The following is a 13,502-nucleotide window of genomic DNA, read 5'->3' on the forward strand; positions in this document are numbered from 1 at the left end:
TCAGTTACGGATTTCAGTTACGCATTACGGATACGGAGACGGATACGGATTTGAAGTACGAGTTACGGATTTCTGTTACGAATTACAAAATCTTTTTGGCACTGTCTTTATTTCCTTTCTAAAGAGCCAATCAGCGCTTTTGGCAGATTTTCTAAAGCGCCAATCAACACATTGTATCCTGTACTGACTAGCCAATCAGCGGCGCTAGCTTGCTGGTAACTGGGAAAGTTGAGTGAAACGGTGTATGCAGCAGTCATGGATCAGAGACCGAGAAATGGCACAAGTAAGAAGTCCTATATTTGGAGTTGTTAATAAAGTCATTGTAAAACGCACAATCATAGTCAGTGGTTTTCACTCCACACTTCGTTACACCTGTCGTTGTATGGAAGATATTAGGATCTGCTTTGGTAGCTAACGAAAGCTAACGTTAGCATTTTCGTGACCGATCTCCTATTCACATTTAATTAAGTTAACAATGAACAGTATTCATATGACCCATTATCACGATGAGAACATTTAGCAGACAGACTGCTATTGTCTTGTTCTCCAGACACATGCAAAGTGATGGTGGGGGTATACCATTAAGTGCATATGCATCCTCAACAGCTGGATAATGACCAGCCTGATTTCAAAACCACCTTGTAATGTCATTTTCGTTTCTTTTCATGGCACTTTGGGGTAGGCTATTTGTAACCCTTTTCTGAAGTCCTTGAAAACGTTTTATTGTGTATTTTGTGTGGAAGCGAGTTTTCTAGCGTCTCAGTGGAAGAGATATATGAGACCAATTTCTTAGTTACAATGCTTTCTGCAGCCAAGCGATCTCTGAATCGCCAGAGCCTAAGATTAACTAAATAGTACAGGTGTTCATCAGCCCTTTGGGCCAGACATAAGGCATGCTTGTTTAACTTCCCCCACGGTGTTCGTACACCGAATTGTATTCAAACCGTGCGGGGGAGACCCCAGATCTCTCCCTAGGCAGAGCGGTGGCAGATTTAGATTATAACTATTGAATAATGAGCGGGCCAGCAGCAGTTGCCAGCAAGCTAGCGCTGATTGGCTAGTCAGTAGAGGATACAATGTGTTGATTGGCGCTTTAGAAAATCTGCCAAAAGCGCTGATTGGCTATTTAGAAAGGCAGTAAGGACAGTGCCAAAAAGATTTTGTAATTCGTAACAGAAATCCGTATCCCTATCCGTAATGCGTAACTGAAATCCGTATCTGCAAATAGATTTTGAAAGTGAAGATAGTCTTTGAAAGTGTAAATAGTTTTTGAAAGTGTAGATAGTTTTGGAAGTGTAGATACATTTCGTATTTGAAATCTGTATCTGTAAATACATTTTGAAAGTGAAGATAGGTTTTGAAAGTGTAGATGGTTTCACAGATACTAAATCTATGTTACATATACAAAATCTATATTACAGATTACAAAATATTTATGTCATTGATCTGATTCCATAATGTTCTAGCTAACTATCTTCATCAGTGGTGAATCTAGCAACAGCAACCAACTCAAAAGCACTTCCAGCGTTCGGAGCGCAATCTCAATAGAATAAAGTTCTGGAATGCGTTTTTCCATAAAGTACAGTAAACATTTACTGAGGCAAATCCCTCCATACCATTGTGGTTGTACACACACATTTACATTCACATACAATACTTATGTTGCTATACAACTGTCTTTATATCAAGCACTGATTTGTCTGTAGAAAAGAGACTTCATTCTGAGAGCATCTGATCCTTTTCAGATTTTTTTTTTCTTTCAATGCTTTCTTCAAGTGACTGAAAGAAAGAGAAAGAAAGTGCAAACTCACACCTCCCCATAGTGTGCCTGTGTGAGACGATCCAGAGCCAGAGACCAGGGACAGGTTCTCAGTGGATCTGTCATAGTCCTTCATGGCAACTGTGAAATTACCATGGAGACCTAACTTACCATGGAGACGATGGAGTTTCATAGCCTTCAGTGTAATATCAATATGTAATGTTCCAGGACTGACACATCAGGTATGGATATCACTACGTAATTATGACCATAACAGGCCTTTAAGAGGCGTATAGGTGGAGGTTTATTTTATACCCACAAAGGGAATTACAATAGAAGTCAGAGGTTTTGTAACTATTCAGTGTCTGGGCAGCCAATGAACAGCTCTGGATCATGGCAGGGACGGACTGGCCGTCGGGCATACCGGGTGTTTGCCCGGTGGACCGAAGTGCAATATGGGCCGAAAGTCCCGAATTTTTATTTTTGATTTATTTCCCCATATAATGGTCTGACCGGCTGGCCCACGAAAGTAGTTCATGAGCGGCTCTATTGACACTGGGCTGGCCCAATCACATCTCCTGGGCTGACCCAACACCAACCCCTTTCGATTTGGACCTGCCTACATAATGCATTAGGACGGTAAACAAACTCAGCGTGGCCCATGGCCTTGACGTGCTTGACACGCGCACGCTAGCCTGTGGCCCATTGGCTGTCTTCTTTAGTGACAAGGGGCTCATCCAATCATATCACCAAACACCTTCTACCTTTAGCTTGGTCGGTGCACAGAAACGCACGTTTCGTTGGAATCCTTCAGTCCAAAATGGAGAGAAGCGAAAAGGGGGTGCGGAGAAACTGCAAGATAAGAAGAGTTTTGCTCTTCAAGCCAACGCTGCCAAATGTGCCAAAATATCGGAAATGTTTGCCACGGCAGGGCTGTCATCAGCTCCCGTGGATGACGGTGGCGACAGCCAGGGAGATGCGGTACAACGACCTACGGTAAGCTTACTGATCATGAATTAAAACTTCTCTAAAATATGTTTGACTTAGGACCTACGTTCTATGGCCAAGTTCGTTTGCATTGTAAATACAAGACAAGTCTGAAGCTGTTGCTAGCCCTCAGCCTACTCTACTCTGAAACAGCCAGCCATTAGCCTACACTCTATGTTGTGTGTTTGAGTGGTGGGCTAGCCCCTTAGCCTATTGGTGCGCGGTGCCATGTCAATGTTCCGAAAGCCCAGTATTCCCAAACCCTGGTATTCCGAAAATATGCCAATTTGTCCAGAAACCGAATTATGATAGCCCGTTATACGCAAGTTCAGGGGCGTGGTTCAAACGTTAGTGCCACCTCATCAAGCGCGTTTCCTACAGGAGGAAATAGACTCCCTTCTAGGAAAGGGAGCAATACAGTCTATACCTCTCGGAGACGAGAACAGGGTTTTTTTCAGTCGCTATTTTCTGGTTCCAAAAAAGGACAGAAAATATCGACCGAACTTAGACCTCCGTATTCTGAACAAAGCTTTAAAGTGTATGATGTATATTGTATTGAATTTAGATTAATTAAGATCAACACCTAAACACACAAACTCTTGTTGAACTCATAAAGTAGTAGGTTCAGTGACGTGCGGTGAGACAGCTGTCTTCTGTAGCTTCTTCGAGCCCATGAATCAATGTTTCGTTGGAATCATGATGTAACGTTGTTGTAGCGGGAATACAGCAATGCTATTTTCTAATTGACAGGGCATATGTATGATTCTAGACTTCGCTAAGCACTGAAGCGACTGAAACGGTGAATTTTGATCACATTCAGCGAAGTTAACAGGTAAAACGGGAGAAAAATAGGGCGTCTTTAGGCCGTCCTGCCTAAAAGTAGGGCGTCCCATTTCTTCTTATTTTTTAGTAGACTATAGGGCAGACGCCCTGCTAGCTAAAAGCCTGGTTGGTGTAGACATTCGAGAGACCAAAAAGACTGAAAAGGTGTGTTATCGAATTAAGTGGGCCGGTCTGGTTCAAAATGCCCGGGCCGATTTTTTTGTCCCAGTCCGCCCCTGATGGAGTGGACTGTTTTATATGTGTCCTGTTGCTCATAAAGTTTTGCTGAGCGTGTGGGTCGAGTAATTTCAGAGAAGAAATTGCAGGATCCTGTGCAGGATTTACTGGAAGACTCAGTTTACACATGGAAGAAAATAGAAGTGCCAAACATAGATAAAAATGAATGTCTTCTATCAGTGGCATGTTGGCTACCCCTAGTGAGTTTGGCTACCCCTAGTCAACATTTCTGTTACTGGCAATAGCTAAGCAAGTAAAGGATGACTTAATTTCCAAAAGACATAAAGTTAATACATACATAATACATATTTTAAGCAAGATTACTTTTTAAAATTCCATATTTTACGCTTTCAAAATAACCAAAAAGTAAAAGGGCCTGAAGCTAAAGTTTGGGCACCCTGTATGGTCGGTTCTTATTAACACCCCCTTGACAAGTATCAAAGCCTGTATTTGCTTTTTGTAGCTCGAGTTTTTCAATTCTCGTTTGGGATATTTTAACCCATTCATCCTTGCAAAAGGTTTCTAGTTCTGTGAGATTCTTTGGCCGTCTTGCATGGACTGCTCTTGTGAGGCCTATCGACAGATGTTCGATGTTTTCAGGTCAGCAGTTTGGGCCTGGCAAAACCTTCAGCTTGCACCTCTTAAGGTAGTCCATTGTACATTTTGAGGTGTGTTTAGGATCATTATCCTGTTGTAGAAGCCATCCTCTTTTCATCTTCTTCTATTTATTTTAATCCATTCTTCATTTTTTTGTGCCTGTTGTCATAATTTATGGGACCTAATTGCCCTAATGAGATGACATTTTTAAAGTTTTTAGCAGGCAATTCAGTATTTCCTGGGCTAAAGCAGCTAGTATAGCATTGGTCATTGAAATTAATGGTGGTGGTACCTCCTCACTCTCTCCAGGTCTATATAATACTACATGGTGTTGAATCCCAACCCAAATGGTTTGTCTGGTTGTGCCTCTGCCTGGTTTGTCTGCTTGTGCCCCTGCTTAGTTTGTCTGACTGTGCCCCTGCCTGGTTTGTCTGACTGTGCCCCTGCCTGGTTTGTCTGACTGTGCCCCTGCCTGGTTTGTCTGCCTGTGCCCCTGCCTGGTTTGTCTGCCTGTGCCCCTGCCTGGTTTGTCTGCCTGTGCCCCTGCCTGGTTTGTCTGCCTGTGCCCCTGCCTGGTTTGTCTGCCTGTGCCCCTGCCTGGTTTGTCTGCCTGTGCCCCTGCCTGGTTTGTCTGCCTGTGCCCCTACCTGGTTTGTCTGCCTGTGCCCCTGCCTGAAGATGTTGTACTGCTGCCTCTGCCTGAAGACATTGTACTGCTGCCTGGCCTGCTAACCGTTTTGGACCTCAGCCTGCTTTTTGACATTGACTGTGTCTGAATAATCTGTATGTTTGATTTTTTGGCATCTTTTGTGTTGATTACCTGGCCCATTTCTCTTGGACTGTGCCTCTGTGACAGGTGTGTACCATTCTGGATTTTGACCCTGAACCGTATTGCTTTTGTGGCCTCCTATTAAACCTTTATTTTAGCCAATCTCTGTAGTCTGTCTTATCTGAAACTGAGTCCTTTCCTAGTTTACTGTGACAAAGTGTTCTGGCCATAATGGACTCATCAGATATGAACCAGTTCCGCTTGGCTGTAGACAAGCAATCTCGCTCACAAACCTTCCACAGATTGTTCCATCAAGTTGTTGCCAGGAACTATGCCTCCCAGAGGATGCTTTTTTCTCTGTCAGGTCCAGGGAGAGAGGCTATGGACATCAGTGAGTCATTGGCAATTGGCATTATCTACCCTTCTTCTTCCTTCTGGTAGAAGAAGCAACCTGTCCCAGGTAATCGACCCCATAACTGTTTGTTTGTACCTGCCTCTGTTCGTTCTCAGGTCATACTATGGGGCCATGCCTTTCCTAAAACAACACTTCTGGTGGCCAACTATGAGGAGGGATGTCTCAAGGTTTGTGGCCACTTGTGCCAAGGACAAGAACAAGGTCTCAAATAAGCCTCCTACTGATTTTTTCCCAGCCTCTGCCTATTCCCTAGAAACCTTGGTCACACATCTGTCTGGATTTTGGTTCTGGTGTTCCTGCTTCTGAAGGCAAGAGTCTTAGTCATCCATTTCGTTCCTTTACCCAAGCTACCCACTGCTCCAGAAATTGCTCAGCTGATAACCACCAATGTTTTCAGATAGCATGGGCTCCAATTCAGCATTGTATCTGGCCGGGGCCCAAAGTTCTGGAAGGCATTCTGGAAGTTGCTTGGCATATCTGTCTGTTCAACATCTGGATTCCACCCTCATGCTAATGGCCAGGCACAGCGTGCTAATCAGCCTCTGGAGACATCCCTTCACTGTATGGTTTCCCAGAATCCTTTCTGCTGGTGTCAACAGCTCCCCTGTGTCAAATATGCCCACAATTTCCAACCAGTGTCCTCTACAGACACGTTCCCTTTTCACTGCTGTTATGGATATCACCCCACTCTGCCCCCCTCCTTTTCTGTCTCTAGAGAAGAATAAATGTGTTCCCTCTGCTCGGGAGTTTGTTAGATGTTGTCACATGACCTGGAGGAGAGCTAGGACCAGGCTTCTGCATTCTGCTGCTCAGTTTTAAGGACAAGCTGAAGGCCAAGCTGATCAACATCGTTCCAGAGCTCCCAAAAGCTATAGTTTGGTCTGTCTCTCCACCTAAGGCCTGCCCTTGCAAGTGGAGTCCCGAAAGCTGGCCTTTCCGTTTTTGACCTCTGTCTGTTTTGTGCAACTGTGCCACTGACTCTGTTTAATGAATTTGTACGTTTGACCTCTTTTGTGTTGATTACCTGGCCCATTTCTCTGGAATAGTTTCTGGACTGTGCCTCTGTGATCACTTTGCACCATTCTGGACTTAGACCCTGGACTGCTTTTGTGGTCTTGTCTCCTATTAAACCTCTTTTTCAGCCAATCCTGGTAGTCTGTCTTATCTGAAACTGAGTCCTTTCCTAGTGTACCGTGACATTAAGAGCATTGCATATATTCTTGCAAGTTACAAAAAAGCTAGGAAAATTAACTTTTATTCTTGGATGCAATAGAAAGCAATGCATGCTGTGCAGTGCCTTGGGTATGCCATGTTTCATTCACTCTGTCACCATGAACATATCAAAGGTTAATACAGTGTCAAAGGAAATATTTACATTATGACATGATAATTGGTAAATCTGCTCCTGTAGCTTTAAATGACCATTTCTCAGTGGGACATTTAAAAATGCACAGTTCATGAAGCACTGCGAGGGTCATGTTTTCGAGTCATAGCCATATTGTTGTTGTCAGATTGTTTCTTGAATTCGATTTAAGCTGATTAACAAGATGCGCCATGACATGGTTATATGACATTCTTATGTTCCAGCGGGACCAAGGCCCAAAGGCCTGATTCCCTGAAAGCTAACAGCAGCAGCAGAGCACACATGAGGAATGCAGATTGTCTCTCTGTCGCTCTGTCACAGATTTCCCATCCCCACATGTGCATATCAAACGTACCCACAAACACAGGGAGAGCCATGCGCATGAAACATGGCGGCCCTTCTGACAGACAGCCCCCCTCCTCCTCCACGTCTACAGATGACCTCAGAGCTTTTCCTCAGTGTCATAATGCACCCATTCACAGACTTGCTGCGCACAAAGGCATCCCTAGGCCCGACTGGCCTCAGGAAAAATGTCTTCCACTCTCCCCGTGCCATCTGTAGCCTGATGAATGGGTAGTGCTGGAACATTGCCCTTTGCTTGTAGCCGAAGGGGGGGTGGGGGTGGGGGGTGGACTGACATTGGTGGTGCATAAAGATCAACCCATGGAAGTGAGGTATGGCTTCTTTGCCAGAGGGGCTTGTGTTGTGGTGACATTGGGTGAAAAAATGGTGGCAAAGCCATATAAGCTGTGGTGTGGAATAAATGCAATATACATATGCCCTTAAATATTGGAATATGTCCTTGATGTTGACCGTTTTGTTTATTATTCCACTGCTTTCAGTGGGGTTTTCTGGAACTGAACCTCACACGATGCTAGCGTGACTCGGATTCACAGAGTGATGTCCTTTAAACAAAGACAGACTCAGCGCTATGAAAACAATTAAATCCATCTCAGGTTTTGTTGTTTTCATGTTGTGATGTTGACCTCATCAGGACGAGCTCCAAAGCACATGTGTGGCTTTGCAAGGAAGCTTTTGTATGATTAGTGCTTTTTACCATTAACATGGCCGTATGAATATCGTCGCCTGCGCATTATGATTTATATGCTCTTTACTACTGTCATGTGTGCTATGATCTTATGCCAGGTTATGTTATGACTGTCAAATGAGTGCCAGATGAACGATTATCTAACAATGCCTTTTATATCTGGATGAAAATGAAATGAAAAAATACTGTCTAAATTTATAATTTTACTGTTGAATTCTGTATAATTTACAACCATATAATAAATTGTACTACAAATTAGCAACAGCTGAAGCGATCGATCAGATTCAGTTAGCGTTACCACTTTGAACAAAACATTTTATTTGTTCCGCTTCTGTATAGTACATCTGATGTTGGCTTAGGGAAAGGCCTAGTGCTTTTAAGTGGACAAAGCTGATGCTTATGTCGTCCACTATTCAAAAGGGTCACGAGGCCCTTCCCTGCAGTGTCTGTTGTTGACATATTCTCCTGCCATCTTTTCAGCCATGTGTAACTACACTGCAGCCACTCATGAGTCTGCAATTATGCTCAATTATTGAGTCATTAGGAACTGTCCAAGTAGGCTTGTTCTCCCTCCTCCGTATTGTGTCTTAGAATGAGAATGTAACACTGTGTCACCCATTGTTTGGTCATGACCGAAGCCGCAAAGCAGCCCTCACCCCGCCCCCACAACAACACCCAGCCACCCACCATCTCCTTTCCCTTGTTAGAACAGCAGTGGCTCACCAGGCTGCCAAAGGACAAAAGGGACCAGGAAACGCAGCAGCCAAGTGTCAACGGCCCTCCATCAAGGCCTGAGAGGAGAAGCCATAGACATGTATACATAGACCCCGCCTTCGGCCTTGGACAGCATAAATCGTCGGCGCCATCTTACCAAAGGTGCTATTCGTCATCGGAGTGAAGATGCCTAGTTCATGTGCCGCTTGGGGGTGCACTACCGTCAGGACGATTCAATCAAGATCGCAAGGAATTACCTTTCACAAGTAAGACTAAACAATTGTTTCTATTTGTAATTGTAAAATTCAGTCATGTCACGTAGATCATGTATTATGTTGAGAGCTAAGAGCTAAGTTGAGACAGCTAAATTGCCACCAGAATCAGACTATAGCTAGTCTAACGTGAAATGGACATGAGGAGCAAAAGCCTTATTCTATCGTTCGTCAACAGGAGATAATATTGTCAAGAAATGTAAGATATACAGTATACAGCCGCGGAAAAAATTAAGAGACCACTTCAAAATTATCAGTTTCTCTGGTTTTACTATTTATTGGTATGTGTTAAAGTAAAATGTAAATTTTAGTTTTATTCTATAACCTACTGGCAACATTCCTACCAAATTTCAAATAAAAATATTGTCATTTAGATCATTTATTTGCAGAAAAATGACAATTGGTCAAAATAGCAAAATTGATGCAGTGTCTTCAGATCTCGAATAATGCAAAGAAAACAAGCTCATATTCATTTTTAAACTACACAATACTAATGCTTACACTTAGGAAGAGTTCAGAAATCAATATTTGGTGGAATAACCTTGATTTAAAATCACAACTTTCATGTGTCTTGGCATGCTCTCCACCAGTCTTTCACATTGCCGTTGGGTGACTTTATGCTACTCCTGGCGCAAGAATTCAAGCAGCTCGGCTTCTTTTCATGGCTTGTGACCATCCATCTTCCTCTTGATCACATTTCAGAGGTTTTTTATGGGATTCAGGTCTCGAAATTGGGCTGGCCATGACAGGGTCCTGATCTGGTGGTACTCCATCCACACCTTTACTGGCCTGGCTGTGTGGCATGGAGCATTGCCCTGCTGGAAAAAACACTTCTCAGAGTTGGGGAACATTGTCAGAGCAAAAGGAAGCAAGTTTTTCTTCCGGGACAACGTTGTACTTTGCCTGGCTGAGGTTTGTAAAAGACCATAAGGATTGAAAAAGCGGACTGGAGGTTCTTCTAAGTTCGTCTTCTCTGATGAGTCCGATTTCACAGTAGGTGCAAGACTCTCTGGCTTGTAGGCCTCTCCAGGTCTCCGTCTAACCATCAGACGACCATGTGTTGGGCAAAGCTGAAAATTGGACTCATCAGAGAAGACGAACTAGAAGACCCCCCAGTCCGCTTTTTTCAATCCTTATGGTCTTTTACAAACCTCAGCCAGGCAAAGTACAACGTTGTCCCGGAAGAAAAACTTGCTTCCTTTAGCTCTGACAATGTTCCCCAACTCTGAGAAATGTTTTTTCCAGCAGGGCAATGCTCCATGCCACACAGCCAGGCCAGTAAAGGTGTGGATGGAGTACCACCAGATCAGGACCCTGTCATGGCCAGCCCAATTTCGAGACCTGAATCCCATAAAAAACCTCTGAAATGTGATCAAGAGGAAGATGGATGGTCACAAGCCATGAAAAGAAGCCGAGCTGCTTGAATTCTTGCGCCAGGAGTAGCATAAAGTCACCCAACGGCAATGTGAAAGACTGGTGGAGAGCATGCCAAGACACATGAAAGTTGTGATTTTAAATCAAGGTTTTTCCACCAAATATTGATTTCTGAACTCTTCCTAAGTGTAAGCATTAGTATTGTGTAGTTTAAAAATGAATATGAGCTTGTTTTCTTTGCATTATTCGAGATCTGAAGACACTGCATCTTTTTTGCTATTTTGACCAATTGTCATTTTTCTGCAAATAAATGATCTAAATGACAATATTTTTATTTGAAATTTGGTAGGAATGTTGCCAGTAGGTTATAGAATAAAACAAAAATGTACATTTTACTTTAACACATACCAATAAATAGTAAAACCAGAGAAACTGATCATTTTGAAGTGGTCTCTTAATTTTTTCCGCGGCTGTATATATATAATCTACCACTACTTGCTTGTGAGTAATTACAATGTATGTATAATGTAATTATATAGCATTTATGGTCGCGACGGATGGCTGCGTTTCGGCTGAGCGACTGGCCTTAATTTCTCTCTGTGATGTATTTAAAAAAGAGACGAGATTAAAACAAAAAAAGGCTCAAAACATGCCACTGTAAATAAAAGACAAAAGCCAACAATCATAGTCTGATAGCTCTAGCTTCAAGACACACAATAGCCAGGTACCTTTGTTGGCAGGTGTTTATGGGCACCTGTTTAGAGCAATCAGTCATGGTTCCTGGCTTTTGTGCATCTTTAAGCTAGAGCTATTAAGACAATGATTGTTGGCTTTTGTCTACAGCCACGACAAGATTACATATTTGCATTCATATGGCCTTGCCTGGAAATAAACACATTAGCCTATTGGTGTTTTCATAATGACATTCATACTCTTTCAGTCATTTACTAATTACTCTGTGATATCTGCATTTCAGATCTTCCATTAGGCCTCCTGTCCAAACAGGGCCACGAGTACACTAAAGAGCAAAGGGAGTTTGCCCTCACTCTCCACCTGCACGGGCCCAAAGCCTACTCTTACCTGAGAGAGTCTCTCCACCTCCACCTACCACATCCACATACATTGCAAAGGTATTTGCCATTACATTTAATTGCATTTTATTGATAGGAAATTACTGGTTCAAATACATTTTTATTATATTATTGCTACTTAATAATAACTACTTTTTCATTTGATAAAGGTGGATGAGCTCTGTGGATTCCAAGCCTGGACTCAACACCATGATGCTGGACATGTTGAGAAGAAAAAGAGAGGAAGATCCAGTGAAGTATGGACGTGTGGCGCTCATGCTGGATGGCATGGCCATCAGGAAACATGTCCAGTACAGTCCACATTCCCAGAAAATGACCGGATTTGTGGACATGGGGGATGGCCTAAACGAGACAGATATTGCCACTGAGGCTCTGGTGTTTATGGTGGTTGGCCTACAAGGCCATTGGAAGGCTCCAATTGCCTACTACCTGACCAAGTCTCTGACGCCCGACACACAGAAGGTCGAAAGTCGAAAAAAGCTCAGCAAGACCATACTCTTTAAAGGGTTCTAGCCTAGATTAAGTTATTATATTATATCATATATATCTTACAATATAATATAATGTAATATATTTTATCACATATATATCTTAAAATATATTATCGTATCACATATATATCATATATATGTTATTCCATTGCACATTATACTGAGTCATTATATTATATTGTATTATATATATGCTATGTTATTTATATTACAGTTCAACTATTGAGATGTGTATGTGTATATTGAGATGTGTATATTTTTACTGCTATAGAAATATATAGCTTTTTTTGTAATGTTGATCTGTGAAATAACTGTGTATTGCCAATGGCACTGTTCAAGGTTTCTTAATGCACATACTTGAAAAGGAACTATTAAACTATGAAAAACACACTGACTGCCAGTTTCTCACTATTTGATGTATGCTCTTTCTCTTAATGATGGTCAATACGTAGTAACTAAAGAAGCACTATTTCGATAGTTTATAGATCTTCTCAGTATTTTTCAAAGTGCACAAGCTGTGCAAGACAGGTGCGCGTTTATCATAGACCCATGCACATGTATGACTGGCGATTTAACTAGCGAGATTCAAAGTAACGTAGAGGCAAATATTTTTCACACACTTCACGTAGAGCATAAACCCTTGAATACTCCATGAAATTGGTTGTGAAATGTAAAAGGTTATCGTGATTTTTATCCAGATAAACCGCAGCTCCTGGCAACTTGCGCTTGTTTGACACGTCTGACAGACCTCTGACGGCAGAGAGCTCCTTTCCCAAAATGGCGGCGACGCGTTTCGCCGAGGCAACGGGCTGAAGCAGTGGAGGCGGTGTCTATGTATACATGTCTATGGGAGAAGCTGTGGGGGTCCGCCTCAGAGAATGTTCCCATACTCCACTCAGATGTGTTTATAAAGACGCTCAGGTCACACTCCCCACAGATTGAACAGATCAACCTGCAATAAAAAGTGCATAAAAACTCAATCTAGTTTGCCCAAATGATCTGCCCAAGAAGTCAGTGGGCAATCCCCTAACAACAACCGCATATAGAAGATACATCATTCTTATGTGTTATGTCATGTTTATATGCCATTCTTTAAGAATGACTATGAGTTGCTATTCTGACAAATATCTATTGTAAAAATAAAAAAAAAAAATTCATGAGTGGAGCTCAACACACACACTCATGTGCTAAAAAAAGACAGATTTTGAAACAATGACAAAAAATGTCGAGAAAAAGTCGAGAAAAAACCTGCAATGTTGACACACAGGATGCACAAGCAGATTTGATCAGTTAAAATACAAAGACAATAAGTATACTCATGAATTGTATGTATAAAACAGCTGTTCTGTCCAGGCTGCTCAACAACAGCTATATTTATCCAATTGTCTTTTGAACATCTGCGCTCCTTATTTAAGTACTTTCATTTAAATTACAAAGTGCTATGTTTAATTAGATAAAGGATTCCTAGGAACTCCCAGACATGTTTACATAAGGGTGTGTGTGTGTGTGTGTTTGTGAGGCATGTATGTGAGGCACATGATTACGTAAGAGTGCTATGTCTCC

The sequence above is a fragment of the Sprattus sprattus genome (assembly GCF_963457725.1).
Source record: "Sprattus sprattus genome assembly, chromosome: 20".
Lineage (NCBI taxonomy): Eukaryota > Metazoa > Chordata > Actinopteri > Clupeiformes > Clupeidae > Sprattus > Sprattus sprattus.